Raw genomic sequence first — 17,560 nt, 5'->3', positions numbered from 1 at the left:
AGAAAGCTAAATAGATTAGTGAACAACCATGAGAAGTTCTAGGAAGTTCAGTCCCTGGGCCAGCAGAATTAGCGTCAGCTTTGTAAGCCTGCTTGCATCAGGAATTCTGAAAGAGGCATCTAGCAATCTGTATTCTGTCAAGCCTCCAGGTGATTCTGATGAATGTTCAAGTTTGAGAGCAGATGGTACCAAATTATCTCTCTTGAGTCAGGATTTATAGCATGACTGCCAAAAATAATGACTTCGGGCATAATTGATATGCAGAAGATCCTTGCAATAATATTAACTAACAGTTTCAGCTGATTTTCTAAGTTTCTGACAGGAAGAGAGTGCTGTTGGAATGTAAGATCATGTTCTTTTCTCCTGTTAGTTCTGGCACCTAATGGATAAAAACAGTGGACCAACTTTTTCAATAAACGTGTTTTAAAAACTGAGTGTAGTTTTTTCTTTCTTTTTTTCTTCCTTCCTTTCTTCCTTCCCTCCCTCCTCCCCTCCCTATCTTCCTCTCTCTTTCCCTCCTTTCTTTTCCCTTCCTTCCTTCCTTCCTTCCTTCCTTCCTTCCTTCCTTCCTTCCTTCCTTCCTTCCTTCCTTCCTTCCTTCCTTCCTTCTTTTCTTTCTTTCTTGTTTTTGGTATTTAAAATCCTAACTGGGAAATATGTTCCACTAAGGGACATTTTTGTCCACTCTTGTTCTCATGTAATTTATAATGTATTAATAGAAGAGTTTTATTGAAATGCAATTCATAGACCATGAATCACACCCATTTAAACTATGGAAGTTTGTAGCTTTCAATATATTCACATTTTCCATCCATGACCAAAACCAGTTGTAGAATACTTCTGTTATCTCAAAAAGAAATTTCCTTCCTTTATTAGTCCATTTTTTGTTCTAAATAATATTTATTTTATGTGTTTGAGTGTTTTACCTACATGTATATCTGTGTGCCACATGCATTTCTGGTGCTGGCAGAAAGCTGTAAGAGGTCATAAGATACCCTGGAAGTGAAGTTAAGGATAGTTTTGGGCTGACATGTGAGTACTGGGAATGGAACCCAGATCTTCTGTGAGAGCAGCCAGCACTCTTAACCACTAAGGCATCTCTCCAGCTCACTTCCCATGTTTTAGCTACAGTCTAGTTTTCTTCCCTTCCAACAATTCTGAGTAACTAATCTCATCCTTTCAATTAATTTATGTGTCTGGATTTCCATATTATGGACCTTTCACATTAAATCAAGTCATATAATATGTAATGTTGTATTCCTAGATTGTTTCATTTAACCCGAACCTTTATGGTTAAACCATGTTGTGGCACATAATCCGAACTCCATTCTTCTTTTCAAAGACAACCTTCCACTGAATAGACGTGGCATTTTGTTTTTCTACTCATCAGTTGGTGGGTGTTGAATGGTTTGCACATTTGGGATAGAATGAATAACATGTCTGTAAACTGTTGTGTATGAGTTTTCCTGAACATTCTTTTAATTTCTCTTGGGCATAGACTTAAGTAGGAATTGCTAAGTAATATGGTAACTCTGTGTTTGGTTTTTAAGTAACTTCTAGCTTTTTCCAAAATAGCTGCATTACTTTGAGTTCTAACCTGGGTCCATTAGTGTTTCTCTTTATCATCACTGGTAGCTCTCATAATATGGATTTATTTTTTTCTCCTTTTTTGAACTGACATAAGGCCTTTGTTTATCTTTACAAAGTTAATCCTAGAAGGTCATAGTAGTTTCTTACTTTGGTAATGGTTGAAATAACTGATCATTAATGATATTCAATGTCTTTCTCTATGCTTATTGGTGAATGCCAAGACATGCTGTTCATACTTGCATGTTTTAAATGGATATTTTTTTATTATTGAACTTAAAAAATTATTTGTACATTTTAGATGCTAATATGCATCGGATATGTGGTTCCACAATAATGTTTTTGGCTAAAGGTTTGAAGTATCCAATGTTATTATTGAAAATGAAGAAAGTAAGTACAGACTAAAAATATGATTTTTCCCCAGTAACACACAGAGTAGCAATGGTCATGATTAGCTCAACCTAACACCAGTTATATATGCAGGATATTTAAATTAGAGTTTTTTCCTGAATGTTTTTAAGAAGGTCATTGCAAAGTTTTCAAGGTAAGAGTGGGTAGTGAAATACCAATGTGAGCCCAAACAGGCTGAGAATTAAATATTAATGATTAAACCTCTAAGTTAGGAACCAGTTACTGATGACACAGGTTGTATACACTAGAATGACAGTGCTTGAAGAGTAATGTCATCCTCCAGCTGCAAGGAAGGTAGAAATGAGGAACTAAGCCTGGCCTCCTTAGTTGGAATAAGCAGGAAGGAAGACTGCCATGGGTTGGAATCAGGATCAAGGAGAAGGAACATGTTTGAGACAGTGGACATGAAGTATGTAGATAGGGAAAAGTAAACTAAGTGTGAAGGGGCAGTGAGGATTAGATGTCCATATGTTATCTAGGGACAAAAGACAGATTCAGGGGTACAGCCCATAATGACAAGCTGACCACCTATTAATGTCCCTCACCTTTCATTAGCTGTGTGAATGAAAGGTTCTAACTTTACTGCTCACATGGCCTGTTGGTTTGAGTGAGGTTTCTGATCTTCTCAAATCACTTCTCATATTGCACTTGCCAGAATTTTCCATCAAAACCAGACTGGTTCTATTGATAAGAAACCTTCCTTAGTGTAGAATACTCTTTATCATTGCATGTTTAAATGACATTCTGCAGTTTGAGGCAAGCTTTTAATTAGCTTTCCCCAAATATGCCCCTTATAGTTCAGTATTTCTATTGCATATGTCTGCAGTCCTCCTATAACCCCACATACCATGTAGATACAGGAAGTAGATGACGATTTTCATCTTCCAGATGAAGCAAATTTAATCAACAATACAAACATCTTTCTAGATGATGGGCTTTCCTCAAATGATTCTCTTTTACTTCTATGCCGCGTGGATGATGCTTTACTTTTGAGATGATTTCAATATATGAATGAAAATCATATATTTTACTCACACAGTGAATCCATAGACCTCTATCTGGCTGTGTTCTTGGTCTACTCGCTTCTCTTAGATACTTTTTCTTCATTTTAAAACCACAAATGAAAATGAGCATAAGGTTCTCTTCAGCTTTCTTAGTTTATGGAAGTTTGAGTTAGCCTGAAGATGAGCTTCTTTTGCTTACTAATCATGTCCATGAATTTTTTAAAAATGGTCATAGCATTCTGACTTCTGAGATATCTAAGTACTATAATGTCATATTTTCTCAATTTTGATTTCCTCAATCATGTATAAATCCTTCAAACAGAATTTCCAGTCATTTTCCCTTCTAGATCACGGAGTTCTTCATGTATAATTGTACCTCTAATCCAGAACTGCATGATGAGCTGTGCCAGTCCCATATCTCATGAGCACTATTCTTTCTCTTGCCAAGACCTTCACCTTGCCCTCAGTCTCCCTATGAGCCATCATGAGTATTACACTTTGACCTCATCACCTGCCTCCACCAGAGGGTCGCAGTCATCCAGTATCTTCTAAATTGTCCTGTTCAGAACTGTGAACTTAGAGTGGCCTTTGTTTATTTGTACTTTGAGGGTTGACTTTTGGGTTTTCAGTAGACTGGAAACGTGGTTTCTGTACTATGTGCTATGTTAGGTGCATTGTCACATAGTACTACCCTGGAAGTTGGATGACCACTGCTTTGGCTGAGAGAAAACAAAGGGTAACACGGGATAAACAACTTACCTAAGTGTGCCGCAGAAAATGTTCTGAACCCCTGACAACTAATTCCACTCTTTTTGTTTCTGTGCTCATCTATTGCAGCTGTGGAGAGAAAGAGTACCAGGTTTACATGGGAGAAGAATGTAATCATGTATTAAAAATGGGAAGAGTATGGAGTACAAAAGACTAATAGATAACCATAATTTTGGAGAGCTTATTCATTTCATTTCAAGCTGTCTGCCTTAATGGAAATCGTATTTTCCTATTGTTAATGGTAACTGGTTATAAAGGCAGTAACCATCCCTAGAGTTGCTTGTGGAATGAGACAAGAGCATTGTTGATCAGTACTGGAATTAGGTTATAGCATGGAAAATACTCTCCAAATGTCTCTGTGTAAAATTTCCATGCATTTTACATAGTCAACATCATTCATTTCTGTACACCTAAATTTGTATTCAGCACCTTTAATAAGCCATGGTGTATTAAGCTGGAAATGTGTTATTGATGATATGTGTTATGCCCTCTAGGCAGCTACAAAATTACATTAAGAAGAAGCATGGCTTTTGAACCAGATGTGTGCCTCTGCCATAGCACCATTTAAAACACCGCATTATGAAGAAATTGATGCAACACTGATAGATCTACTAGTATTATCTTGTACGTGTTTTTACAGAACCAAAAGAACAAGCCATTACTTCCCTGCATGCTAGAAGTTCTGCATTTATTGAGTGTTCAATTTGGGCCAAAAGATAAATAGGTGGTCAAGACTGAAACTCAAGCCACAGTTTGCAGGAGAGACAGTAATGTAATTGGATTTTCAATAACATGACATAAGAATTATGTTTTGTTTATGAGGTTTAACTAAAGGGGCTAAACACTTAAATCACACACATCAAGTTATGTTGTTTCTAAGCAGAACTCTTCTATCATGAGGCATTTGGGACAATGTCACCGTCACCTACAGAACTACAAAATGACAGAGTGGGAATAATAGCAGCTTCTCTAGAAAAGACCTTAAGATTTCATTTGTCTTTAAAGTAGATGTAAATCTAAAGTACATAGATCTCTTATACATGTTTAGAAGGGTACTATTCGAAATAGAGCATATGAACAAAAGCAAGGAGAAGATGTCACCTGCCAGCTGCCATAGTGAACTCATATTGACAAGATGACACTCACATGTAATTTTATTATAACATTATTGAAGAAAATGGTGAAATGAAGACTATCTATAAGAAGCACATATAAATAGAATTGCACCCCAAGGGTATGTTTTAATTAAAAAGTGTTAGCACTATGAACATTTGGAATCTGTGCAGAAGTGCAATCACTAATAATGTTGAATGTGTATGGCATCATGTCAATGGTCTTCCAGTACAATGAAGCAAAAATACTTACCTCCCAAGTCATAGATGTTAAAATAGGTGCACAGAGGTTATTGCACTCTCCTGGGGTGACATCATCAGGAAGATGATGAAGTCCTTGATATTTTTGTTTTAGGATGCAGCACTTTGTAAATGGACAGAGAGTGATGTTAGAGAGAATCAGGATGCAGACCAACAACTGGAATAAGTTCTGCAGATTGTGTGGAGGCATATGAGAAAGAATTTCCTAATCAGCTTAAAAACCAGCAGGAGGATCTGTACGCTGTCTATTCTCAGTCAGGGTAGGCCTTTGCTCTTGCCTCTTCCTTTCCCTTTACTCTAGAAACGAAGGTTTTCCCATTGTTTGAGTGTTAAGGGTTGTCAAGAGCTTTTGTTGACTTATTGTCCTTAAGTTTTTGACTTAAGACTTATTAGAGGCCAGTGGGTAAAATAGCTTGTAACAAGTTTTTCTGGTCCCACCCCACGCCCACAGGCCCCCGCAATCCCACAGTCACTCAAACCCAAATGAACATACAGAGGCTTATATTAATTACTAACTATATGGCCTGGTGGCTCAGGCTTCTCCCTAGCTAGCTCTTATATCTTAAACTAACCCATTTCTATAAATCTATACTTTGCCACATAGCTTGTGGCTTACCTGTACTTTTACATCTTGCTTTTTTTGGTGGCAGTTAGCAATGCCTCCAGACTCAGCCTTCCTCTTCCCAGAATTCTCCTTGTCTGCTTTTCCCACCTATACTTCCTGCCTAGCTACTGGCCAATCAGCATTTTATTTATCAACCAATCAGAGGAACACATATCCACAGCATACAAAACATCCTACAGCACCTCCCTTTTTCTCTCTAATCAAAAAGGAAGGTTTTAACTTTAACATAGTAAAATTACATATAATAGAACAGCTATCAAGCAATAATTACAGTTATAATATCTAGTCTATTTGTATTTGGCAAAATTAAAGAAAATATTCTATCTTATTTTTATGAGTCTGAAGTTTCATATCTAATTTATCTTTTATCATAATCAAGGAAAATTATAATTAAAACTATCTAATCTTCAACTACATCAAAGACTCCAGAAGAATATAATATTACCTAAGTAAACAGGAAGAACATTGTAAGCAACTTCCAAAATCTAGAATAACAGAGACAACTGGCTGCCTGGACAGTCATCCAGAGTTCCTCTGCAACACTGGGGTATCCATTCTTCAGCCTACAGACCTAGAGTCTCTCAGTCACTTCTTTCTGTGTCCTGTAGAATGTCTGGCAGTTTCTTCTCCAAAGCAGGAACCTGAATGACCATGTCATCTTGCAAAGTTCAGTGGTCACCTTCCTATGGGTCCTGCATTTCCAGTTTATATAACATTTTATCAGCAGTCCAGGCAAGAACAATTTCTTGCCCAAATGGCTATTTTACCAAGAAGATAAACTCCATAGGAAGTATCATTGATGCCCATCCTCTTCTCTGAAGTAAATTGTTGCTGCCAGGAGCAGACATGTCTCACTGTCCAGAAAGCTTAAGTTTTTAAAACATTTTAAATGCCATGTTCTGTAGGTCTTGGAAGTGTTTGAAGATTACCTATGTAATTGAAATATACCTTTATATGCCTAAAAATCTTAACATGACTATAAATTTGATTATCCTAGATGACTATTAATCTGTGTTTCTTAATTATCCATTACAATTTAAATGAGTTATATAAACATAATACCTTAAAAGAGAGCAGAAATATATTTACATTATAACAAAATTAACTCTAATTTTGTATCAATAAACTAAAATCCATAGCAGTATAAAACATTTTTAAACAAGCTGTTGCTCTTTAAAAGTAGATTCAATAATCTATCCTTTTATCCTATCGTATCTATATCTTATATTTTGCTGGTTATGAAGTGTGAAAACCAGGATTCAAATCTCTAGAACCCCCATCAAATCTGGTCACATACCATGAGCATGTGTCTTCCTTGCACTCCCAGGGACACAGAGATAGAGACAGGAGAAGCCCCAGACACTCACTAGTGTTATATTTGCTGTGGGCCCTGGCCAAACAAGGGGGAAGGCGATGATTAACACCAGTCGCTGTCCTTGAACTTCTGCTGACCAGCATGCATGTGCTGTAGATGTGCATACCCACCTAAATACAAACATGCACACAAATATACACTACAGACACATACACACAGACATAACACGTGTATACATATACAAACACCCACATACATACACACATGCACAAACATATATACACACACAGAACATACACACATTCATACACATACATACATACACACACACAAACATACACACACAGACATATATACACACATGCATTCTTGATTCAATGTTACAGAACATTTTTTTTTCCCACTGTTAGTTCCAGGCCAGACTTGTATATTTTACCAGAGATGAAAATAAATTGGTTTTGTTTGAAAAGTGAGAATAAACCTCCCAGGCCAAGACTGCACAAATCCTTCAAAGAGGACAGGTGTTCAATTGCTGTGATAACTTTCCCTAGTGGCAGTTATAATCTGTGACTATTTTCTAATTTGAGGCAGATTAATCACAATTTCCTTTTTTTCTTTAATAATGATATTGTAAAAGTGAACTGACAGTAATTAGTAACTGGTAAATGTCATATATTTTATTTTATTAAGAGTTGTAAAAATTGTATTCTGGTGAAGATGCAGATCTTAGTTCACCTGACATAAAATTTCAAATGTATCTGTAAGTGGAACTAGTATTTATTGAATGCTCATGTGATGAGCAGTGTTACAAGTACTTTATATCTTACTGTACTTAACTCACATGCCAATCTGGGTATTTTCTCGTCATAGCTGAAATGAATGCATAGGATGAGGAGCTGTCCAAGGTCACACAGGGAGGGTTGCATGATGCACATCTTGGACTTTGTCAGTCTTATTCAGTGGTTTCCCAGGGTAGTTTAGTTGGGATCCTGTTGGCTTCTCATGGCGTAGTTTGTTACACTGAGGAGAAGTAACTGGTTTCTGTGGATGGTGTCCACACAGTGTGGGTTCTGCAGGCCCCTTCAGTTAACACCATTGTGCTCTCCTTCTAGGCTACCTTTGGACATTCTAGAACGTCAGACACACAAAGTGCATGTTTAAGACTCCTTTCCCACTAGACCTCACCTGTGCACTAGGTGTTGCCAAGCACATTCAGTCCTCCAAGACCCAGCACATGCTGAAGGAAGGCACAGGCCTGACAGCAAAGGCTCCCTGCTTGTGAGTCTGGTCTGCTAAGCAAGGATAGCAGCAGAAAATCAATTTCTTGAACATTCTGTGGTGTGGTTGCTGGTTTCTATGTCTATTTAAGATTACATGGCAAATAAAGTCCATGGTCAAAACAGAAGATTCCACACTTAGAAAAGGATGTTCATTTGGAGATCCCTCTAGTATTTGGAATCTGGACTAGAAGGCCTATTTCAATTTAAAACTCTCTGGTTTTCTTTAACATAAATATCTGGATGGGGCAGGAATGAGGTCTTATATACATCAGTTTAATAAGCCAGTTTTGCCATAGAAGCCATCTCTTCCATCACTGAGTTAGACAGCCCAGAAAAGGAAATGCATTCCTATGAAATAATGTTACTTATAAAACAAGACAAAAGAAAAACTCATAATTTTCAAGGATAGTAAAGCTTAAATGGTTAAGGACTGTCCAAATCGATATTACTGTTGTGTCAACGACATCAACTCTGGAGAGGCTGTAATGGAAGGAGGTTTCCTGTCATCTTTTCCTAACTTGGGTTTCTTGCTCTGCTTATCCTCCCACCACACCCCAAAGTGAAGAAGGAGATGGCCTTGGAGGGAGGGAGGCAGGATAACCAAGGTGGCATCCATGAAAGGCACAATCACTGAGAAGGACAGGCACTTTTGACACACTGAGTTTGCAAGCTTAGCTGAGCAAAGGGAAGTGCAGAGAAATGGAAGGATAAGGTTGGAGCGTCGAGCTTGGGAAACCACAAGTCTTTCATTGTGTTGATTTTGAGGCAGACTTGAAAAGAGACATTTTAAAGAATGGTGACATTTGGATGCTGGGAGGTGAAAGCAGAAAAGGAAGGGTAGCTATGAAGCCACTTGAGCCACCCAGCATGAGGGGTAAGCCCCTTAAATACACAGCTGCCATGGGAAGGCTGAAGTTGGTCAACAAGGATGGGTCTAAGTTAAAGCATAGAAGCTAGTCAATAGGTGCTTTAAGATATGGGAAGGGACGTCAGTGCCAGGCTTCAGAGGTATACATCAGAAGAATGCTATAAAGTTGCTGCAGGGGGGCACAGAAATCCTTGGAGTATTGTTTTAAAATTTCATTGTTAAAGAAGACAGCCATAATAGTGATGTAGCTTATAGACTGCCCATTTTTTCTTGAGGTTTGTTAATGAAAACTTGCAGATAATGAGCACTAAATACCCCAACACTTCTGGGAATTCCATAGGAAATCTCTCCTGCCATCTAGACAGAAGTACATTTACAATATGACATTAGGTAGAGGTGTAGAGGTCAATGGGAATGGTCTCATGGATCTAGGAAAACAAGATATTCTTTTCAATGCAGGGGTGAAGGCTCCAAGCCCTTATCAGCTCCACCTGTGTTCAATGAACACTGTGTGGAAATTGTCCTCTGCAATGGGGCTCCTCTGTCCATTTTCAAAGAATGACCTTCGATCCTAGTATTAGCCTAGATTGTTTGAGGATCTCCATGGGACCTCCTTGGCCAACAACTCAACCAATGTAACCTAGTCCCATCAGTGGAAACCTTGTCTGGCTGCAAATGATGGCCAGTTCAAACTCTGTTTCCTCTATTACTAGGAGTCCTCATTTGGGTCACCCTCATAGATTCCATAGTTACCACTGCACTAGGTTTCCAAACCTTTCCCCCAAATGCCCCCCAATTTCAGCCATCTCTCTTTGAACTCTTTCCTTCCATCACCCTCATACCTGATCCCTCCTGCTTCCATCCACATCTGCTCCAAGTCCACCTGAAAAATCTTTATTTCCCCATCCCAGGAAGATCCATGTATCCCTCCTAGATCTCTCCTCTCTGCTTATCCTTACTAAGTCTATGAATCGTAGCTTGGTTATCATTTACTTAATGTCTAATATACACTTCTAGGAGAATACATACCATATTTTTCTTTCTGTTTACATCACTCAGGATGATTTTTTCTAGTTCCATCCATTTGCCTGTAAATATCATGATGTCATTTTTTAATAGCTGAGTATTACTCTATTGTGTAAATGTACCACATTTTCTTTATTCATTCTTCAATTGAGGAAAATCTAGGTGATTTTCAACTTCTGGCTCTTATGAATTAAGCTGCAATAGACATAGCTGAGCAAGTGTCCTTGTGGTAGGATGGAGTGCCCATTGGGTATATGCCCAAGAGTGGTATAGCTCAGTCTTTAGGTATATCAATTCTTAATTTTCTGAGGAATCACCATGTTGATTTCCATAGTAGCTGTACAAGTTTGCACTCTCACGGGCAATTGAGGAGTGTTCCCCTTGCTACAAATCCTTGCCAGCATGAGCTGTCACTTGTGTTTTTTTATCTTAGCCATTCCGACAGATGTAAAATAGGATCTCAAAGTAGTTTCAATTTGCATTTTCCTAATGGCTAAGAATATTGAATGTATCTTTAAATGTTTCTCAGCAACTTGAGATTTCTCTGTTGAGAATTCTGTTTAGATCTGTACCCCAATATTGATTGGATTTGTTTTTTTGATATCTTAGTTTTTTGAGTTCTGTATATATTTTTGATATTAGCCAACTATTGGGTGCGAAGTTAGTAAAAATCTTTTCCCATTTTGAAAGACTGCCTCTTTGATTGATGGTGTCCCTTGCCTTACAGAAGCTTTTCAATTTCACAAGGTCCCATCTATTAATTGTTGATCTTAGTGCCTGCATCTGTTCAGGAAGATATCACCTATGCCAATGAGTTCAAGACTATTCCCTACTTTCTTTTCTGTCAGGTTCAGTGTTTCTAGTTTTATATTGAAGTCTTTGATCCACTTGGACTTGAATTTCATGCAAGGTGATAATTAGGAATCTATTTGCATAAGTCTACATGCAGACATCCCGTTAGATAAGCACCATTGTTGAAAATGCTTTCTTTTTCCAGTGTGTATTTTTGGCTTCTTTATCAAAAATTGGTTATCCATCTACAGGTTATGAAAAGAGAAACTTGGACACCAACCTAGCCACAAAATTCTCCATGTATAATATGCCCTACCTACAAAATATGCTGGGGCAATGTTTGTTTAAAACTTGTAGTAATGGCCAGCCAGTGTTTGGTTTAACTTGAGGACCACACCAGGAGAGGGAGCTCATGCCTTTCACTGCCTGGATGGCTAGGAACCAGAGATAGGATAGCCCAGAGATCTAGGGTAGTACCAAACATGACTGGAAAAAAATAAAAACAAAACAAAACAAATACCAAAAACAAGCAAAAAATTTTCAATGAAATGACTCTTGGTGATATTCTGCTATACACATGGATTGGTGCCTTGTTCACTCATCATCAGAGAGGCTTCCTCTGGCAATGGATGGAAGAGGATGCAGAGGCCCACAGCCAGATATTATGAGGTGGTCACAATTGTGCTTCTTCCCCTTGGACATCAAGGAGACCTGCAGATGATGGAGAGAAAGATTATAGGAGTCAGAGGGGATGGAGGACACCAAGAGTTCATGGCCCACCTCATCAACTAAGCAGGGATCACATGAGCTCCCAGAGACTAAAGCTGCAAGCACAGGGCCTGAATGGGTCTTCACCAGGTCCTCTGTATATATGTTATGTCATGGCTGTTAGCTTGGTTTTTTTTTTTTTGTTTGTTTGTTTGTTTTGTTTTTGCACAATAAATTTTTTCTTTTATTTTATTTTACAATACCATTCAGTTCTACATATCAGCCACAGATTCGCTTGTTCTCTCCCTTCCTGCCCCCCTCCCCTTCCCCCCAGCCCAACCCCCATTCCCACCTCCTCCAGGGCAAAGCCTCCCCCGAGGACTGAGACCAACCTGGTAGACTCAGTCCAGGCAGGTCCAGTCCCCTCCTCCCAGACTGAGCCAAGCGTCCCTGCATAAGCCCAGGTTTCAAACAGCCAACTCATGCAATGAGCACAGGACCCGGTACCACTGCCTAGATGCCTCCCAAACAGATCAAGCCAATCAACTGTCTCACCTATTCAGAGCGACTGATCCAGTTGGGGGCCCCTCAGCCTTTGGTTCATAGTTCATGTGTTTCCATTCATTTGGCTATTTGTCCCTGTGCTTTATCCAACCTTGGTTTCAACAATTCTCGTTCATATAAACCCTCTTCTTTCTCACTAATTAGACTCCCAGAGCTCCACCCTGGGCCTAGCCATGGATCTCTGCATCCAGATTCCTTAGTTGTTGGATGGGGTTTCTGGCATGACTATTAGGGTGTTTGGCCATCCCATCACCAGTGTAGGTCAGTTCTGGCTGTCTCTCGACCATTGCCAGCAGTCTATTGTGGGGGTATCTTTGTGGATTTCTGTGGGCCTCTCTAGCACTTTGTTTCTTCCTATTCTGATGTGGTCTTCATTTACCATGGTTTCCTATTCCTTGTTCTCCCTCTCTGTTCTTGATGCAGCTGGGATCTCCTGCTTCCACAGGCTCTATTTCCCTCGAACCTTGCCCTTCATTACTCCCACTCATGTCCAGGTTGTTCATGAAGATCTCAGCCATTTCTCCGTCATTGGGCGATCCTCGTGTCTTTCTTGGGGTCCTGTTTTCCAGGTAGCCTCCTTGGTGATGTGAGTAGCAGTCCAGTCATCCTTGTTCCACCTCTAGTATCCTCCTATGAGTGAGTACATACCATATTTGGCTTTCTGAGTCTGGGTTACCTCACTCAGGATGATTTTTTCTAGATCCATCCATTTGCCTGCAAACCTCATGATGTCATTGTTTTTCTCTGCTGAGTAGTATTCCATTGTGTATATGTGCCACAATTTATTTATCCATTCTTCAGTTGAAGGGTATCTAGGTTGTTTCCAAGTTTTGGCTATTACAAACAATGCTGATATGAACATAGCTGAGCAAGTGCTCTTGTGGTATGATTGAGCATTTCTTGGGTATATGCCCAAGAGTGTTATAGCTGGATCTTGGGGGAGATTGATTCCCAATTTTCTAAGAAAGCGCCATATTTATTTCCAAAGTGGTTGTACAAGCTTGCATTCACACCAGCAGTGGAGGAGAGTTCCCCTAGTTCCACATCTTCTCCAGCATAAAGTGTCTTCAGTGGTTTTGATCTTAGCCATTCTGACAGGTGTAAGATGGTATCTCAGAGTTGTTTTGATTTGCATTTCCATGATGATTAGGGATGTTGAGCAATTCCTTAAATGTCTTTCAGCCATTTGAGTTTCCTCTGTTGAGAATTCTGTTTAGTTCTATAGCCCATTTCTTAATTGGACTGTTGGTTGTTTTGATGTCTACTTTCTTGAGTTCCTTATATATTCTGGATATCAGTCCTCTGTCAGATGTGGGGTTGGTGAAGACTTTTCCCCATTCTGTAGGCTGTCGCTTTGCCTTGTATTTTTGTGGGACCCCTAACAGTGGAAGTGTGTGTGTGTCTGACTCTTTTGCCTGATCTTGAGACTCTTTTCCTCCCATTGGATTGCCTTGTGTGTCCTCATTATGAGGACTTTCACCTTGTCTTATTCTATTTTTTTTGTCCTGTTTGGCAGTTTCCTCTTGGAGGCCTGCTCCTTTCTGAAGAGTAGACAAAGGGGGAGTGGATCTGGAGGAGAGGAGAAGTGGGGGCAGCTTGGAATACTAGAGTGGGGGGCAGGACTGTGGCAGGGATGTATTATATGAGAGAAGAACCTATTTTCAATATAAAGAAATTATTTTTGAACACTATTTTTTGAAAATATTACCCATTTCTCAAAGATGATAAATCTAGCCTTAATCTCCATTTTTTACTTATAAATCCTTATAAAAGTGACACTATGAAGGCACTGGGATTCTTAGCTGGCAATGGTACATCCAAGAGTCATAAGCAGAGTCCAAAATAACTTTCATTTTTCCCACATGGAAAATTATAAAAATGAAAAAAATCAATTTAAGTTTAGGGTTGTGTCTACTAGAATTTAATTTCAAGCAGATTGTTGAAGGACACATGCTACAGACCAGGCCTAAAAGTGCATCTACAAGTAAGTCCAAATTCCCAAGTAATGAGATTGCTTAGGTTTTCGTTAGACCCCAGCACTTGAGTGGTGCGTATCAGATCAGTACTAAGCTGGTCTTATGGAGTTAGGAGTCCACTTAAAACAGCACCTTATTTATCTCTGGGTGGCTTATTCTGCAACATTATCCATCTCAGTACACACTAAGGGCCAGAAATCAACGTTAAAATTCTCTTATGTCTCAAAATAGACATAATAGTACCTGTCATCTGAAGCTGAAGTGCTTTTTGGGGTTAGCCAATGAGCAATCAGTTACTTTTATTGTCTCTCTAATATTAGAAAGCTTAGATTGTGGCTTCTCAGATCTTAGCAAATTTGAAGCAACAGTTTGCTGGAGGGAGGGAAGGTTAACGGTGGAGAACAAAAGTACGTCAAGAAGCTCAAGCTGGGGCGCTTACTTCTCTAAGAGTGAATGCAGATAAATATAATATTGATTCCTATAGTCTTGGATGAAATTATTTAAAGGCCCAGATGTAGATAAAACATTTGGCTAACTTTTTATAAGTACTGGGACTGTGATGTCCCATCCATACCTGACCATTAGGGCCTTTCAAAGACTTACAGCCTTTGCCCTGGTCTAGAAGTGCAGATAAGGCATCTCTTATTCCCAGTGTTTCCTGGGGATCTGTGTTTTCTGTGTTGAACTGTAATGTCATGGTACATAGGAAACTCTACCTTTTTACTGTCTTGTTCCTAGTTTCACACGTTGATGGCTTAGGACATGAGCCAGAGTACAAAGCCGTCAGTGTCAAATTCTTTAGGCTTTGGAAAACATGCTCTTCTTCCAACAAAATCCATTTATTCACCCCTTTCAGAAGAATTTCTCTCTGAGATGGCCTCAAAGTCCAAATGTCTAAGAATCCACTTCTAACTTTCTTTCATAGCAGATGGATGGTTGTGGATTTATTAAGGGTCTTTAAAATCAGTCACAGCTCTGAAGTGAAAGTTCGGGTTAGATCTCTTCATTCTTTTAAGAAAAAGTGAAGAGTCAGGCTGAGAGATGGCTCAGCAGTTAAGAGTACATGCTATTCTTGCAGAGGACCCGAGTTTATTTCCAAGCACCATGTTGGCTCACCACCAACTGTCACACCAGCTCCGGAGGGACCTGATGCCTCTGGTCTCTGCAGGCACACTCATTCACATGCATATCCCCCAACTACCCCTTCCACATAGACATATTTACAAATTCTAAAAATAAATCCTAAGGGAAAAAAAAGGGAAAGGTCATAGCACTCCAGTGTTGGAGAAAGACTTTTACTAAACAGCCCTTTGTCCCTCTAATTTTTATGCTACGAATCACTTTAAAAGCTAAGTTAGGGTGCTACATTCTAGTTGTGTTTCTTTGAAGACATTTTTATTGTTGTTTTATTTTCTAAATGATTGCAAATTTTGATCTACAGGAGAATGTTTTAGAATTTCATGAGAAGAATGCCTTTAATGTAAATCTATCCTTTTCTTTCTGTCATTGAGGGAAAACTTTTGAATGAGTTTTTGCCTTAACTTTCCACCAAAGTCAACAGTTATTCTTTCGTAGTCAACATCATCCCATTAGGAAAAACATCTTTAATATGTTCATATGTCGTTATAAATTAGATGTCTATTTGAGCCCTGTGCTTGTTTCCTAAGACTGCTGTGATGGTGACCCAGCAATGTGGTGACCTAAGCAATAGGAACTTAATTGTCATGTGGCCTGGAGGCAAGAAGGTCAGGATGAAGATGCAAGGAGACCTGTGTCCTGCTCTGGTGGAGGAAGGTTCTGCTCCTGTCCTCTCTCCTGGCAGTTTGTGGATCAATCACCCTGACCTCTGCCTTCCTCACACACTGTCCTCCTTGCATGGTGGTCTACTCTGATTTCATATTTCTGTCAGGACACCAGCCCTACATGATTAGGACCCCCCTTAATGATTTCATTTCTGTTTGCCATTGTAAAGATTCTATTTCCAAATAATGTCTATCCTCCCAGTTCCTTTCATTTAGGGAAATACTGGGCTTCTGGCTGAACTATCCAGTTTAGAAGTAATCACACTCTCTCTGGTATTAGATTTTCCTTTTTTTAGTTGTATGCTTTTTTAAATTTATTTATTTATTATTATTGTTGTTATTATTATTTTGGTGTTTTGGAGACAAGACTTCTCTGTCTTGCCTTGGCTGACCTAGAACTCATGAACCTCTGGCCTTAGTCTCCCCAGTGCTGGGATTATAGGTATGTGCCAAAGACTCAACTTCATATTGTTCTTAAACCTGGATGTATGGCACAGTTACCCGGGAAACATCAAAGAAAAGGCAGGTATATAATTCTCACTCTCGAAGGATTTCAACTTTGATATTACAGAGTGCAGCCTGGGCATGGGTATTTGTGAAAGCATTTCTCCCAATGAGTCTCTCATGCAGCAAGGTTGACCTCTGCTGCAAGACAGATTTACCCCAGGATGAGGAGTAAGGATGTGTAAGAGTGTATTCTACTTTGGGCAAGGTGTAGAAAATGAATCTATGGTGATAGTTGTTTCTAGTTTTGATTTACATATGCAGGATCAGGAAAAAATAAGCTAAAGTAAAATGATTGTTCAAATTCAGTTGCCACAATAACTCTTTTCAGCCAGATGTCTTTGAGAACTCCTCTTTTCTTACTGAAAGTGTGATCTGCAGAGTTTGAGAGTGTAGGTGCTACCCACTCTCCTCACAGGAGTCACTTAGTATTCTTTCATCAGGCTATAATGTCAGAACGCACCCTTGATGTACCGTGGATCAATAGAATGTAAGTGTGACTAGCCACCACTCCTTTCCCTGCTTAACAGTCAGTGAGGGACCACCTGCTAATAATCTCAAAAGGTCTTCCCTTCGCATGCACATCTGGGGATACTCGCCTACCCCCTCCACATTTTTAGTTTAGTTCTGTCCTTCACTAAATAGTCCCATGCAAATTCCAGCAAGCCAACCTTTCACTTCTGTCCCCCTGTCCTTCTTTACTGGCCCTTGCTGTGACGATTTTGGTGCCTCCAAGGCCAGTTGAAACTACTGCAATGTGAAGTTGAAGTGGAAACAAGCCGTTAGGCAGTGTACCTACGAAAGCATCTTCAGCCATCTCTGACAGAGACGCAGTGATTTCATCATTGTCCCAGGGAGCTGTAGTTTGATGTTGTCGTGATTAGATGAATAAAAATGAGTACACCGTCTGCAAACAGACCTGGGACATATAAAGCACTGCATTATATTTTCATAATC

The 17,560-nt window shown here is 39.3% G+C and overlaps 1 protein-coding gene and 1 long non-coding RNA gene across 8 annotated transcripts in view; one reads left to right on the top strand and one right to left on the bottom strand.

Annotated features, from left to right (window-relative positions):
• The window catches only part of Oxr1 (oxidation resistance 1), a 414,716-nt gene that overhangs the window by 106,576 nt on the left and 290,580 nt on the right, over nucleotides 1-17,560 (top strand). The gene's annotated exons all lie outside the window — the stretch shown is intronic.
• The window catches only part of LOC143269725 (uncharacterized), a 34,528-nt gene that overhangs the window by 11,428 nt on the left and 5,540 nt on the right, over nucleotides 1-17,560 (bottom strand). Inside the window, exons 2-4 of one of the 4 annotated variants that reach the window (XR_013046349.1) lie at nucleotides 6,214-11,760; nucleotides 5,136-5,246; nucleotides 3,762-3,839 (exon numbers count right to left, since the gene is read on the bottom strand). This is a non-coding gene — a long non-coding RNA (uncharacterized LOC143269725). Of the gene's footprint in view, nucleotides 1-3,761; nucleotides 3,840-5,135; nucleotides 11,761-17,560 lie in introns of all 4 variants that reach the window. The other 3 variants (XR_013046351.1, XR_013046350.1, XR_013046348.1) reach the window with 3 other exon arrangements.

The sequence above is a fragment of the Peromyscus maniculatus genome, chromosome 20, assembly GCF_049852395.1.
Source record: "Peromyscus maniculatus bairdii isolate BWxNUB_F1_BW_parent chromosome 20, HU_Pman_BW_mat_3.1, whole genome shotgun sequence".
NCBI lineage: Eukaryota > Metazoa > Chordata > Mammalia > Rodentia > Cricetidae > Peromyscus > Peromyscus maniculatus.
The sequence above is the reverse complement of the archived record's forward strand: the minus strand, read 5'-3'. Positions and strand labels throughout refer to the sequence as shown.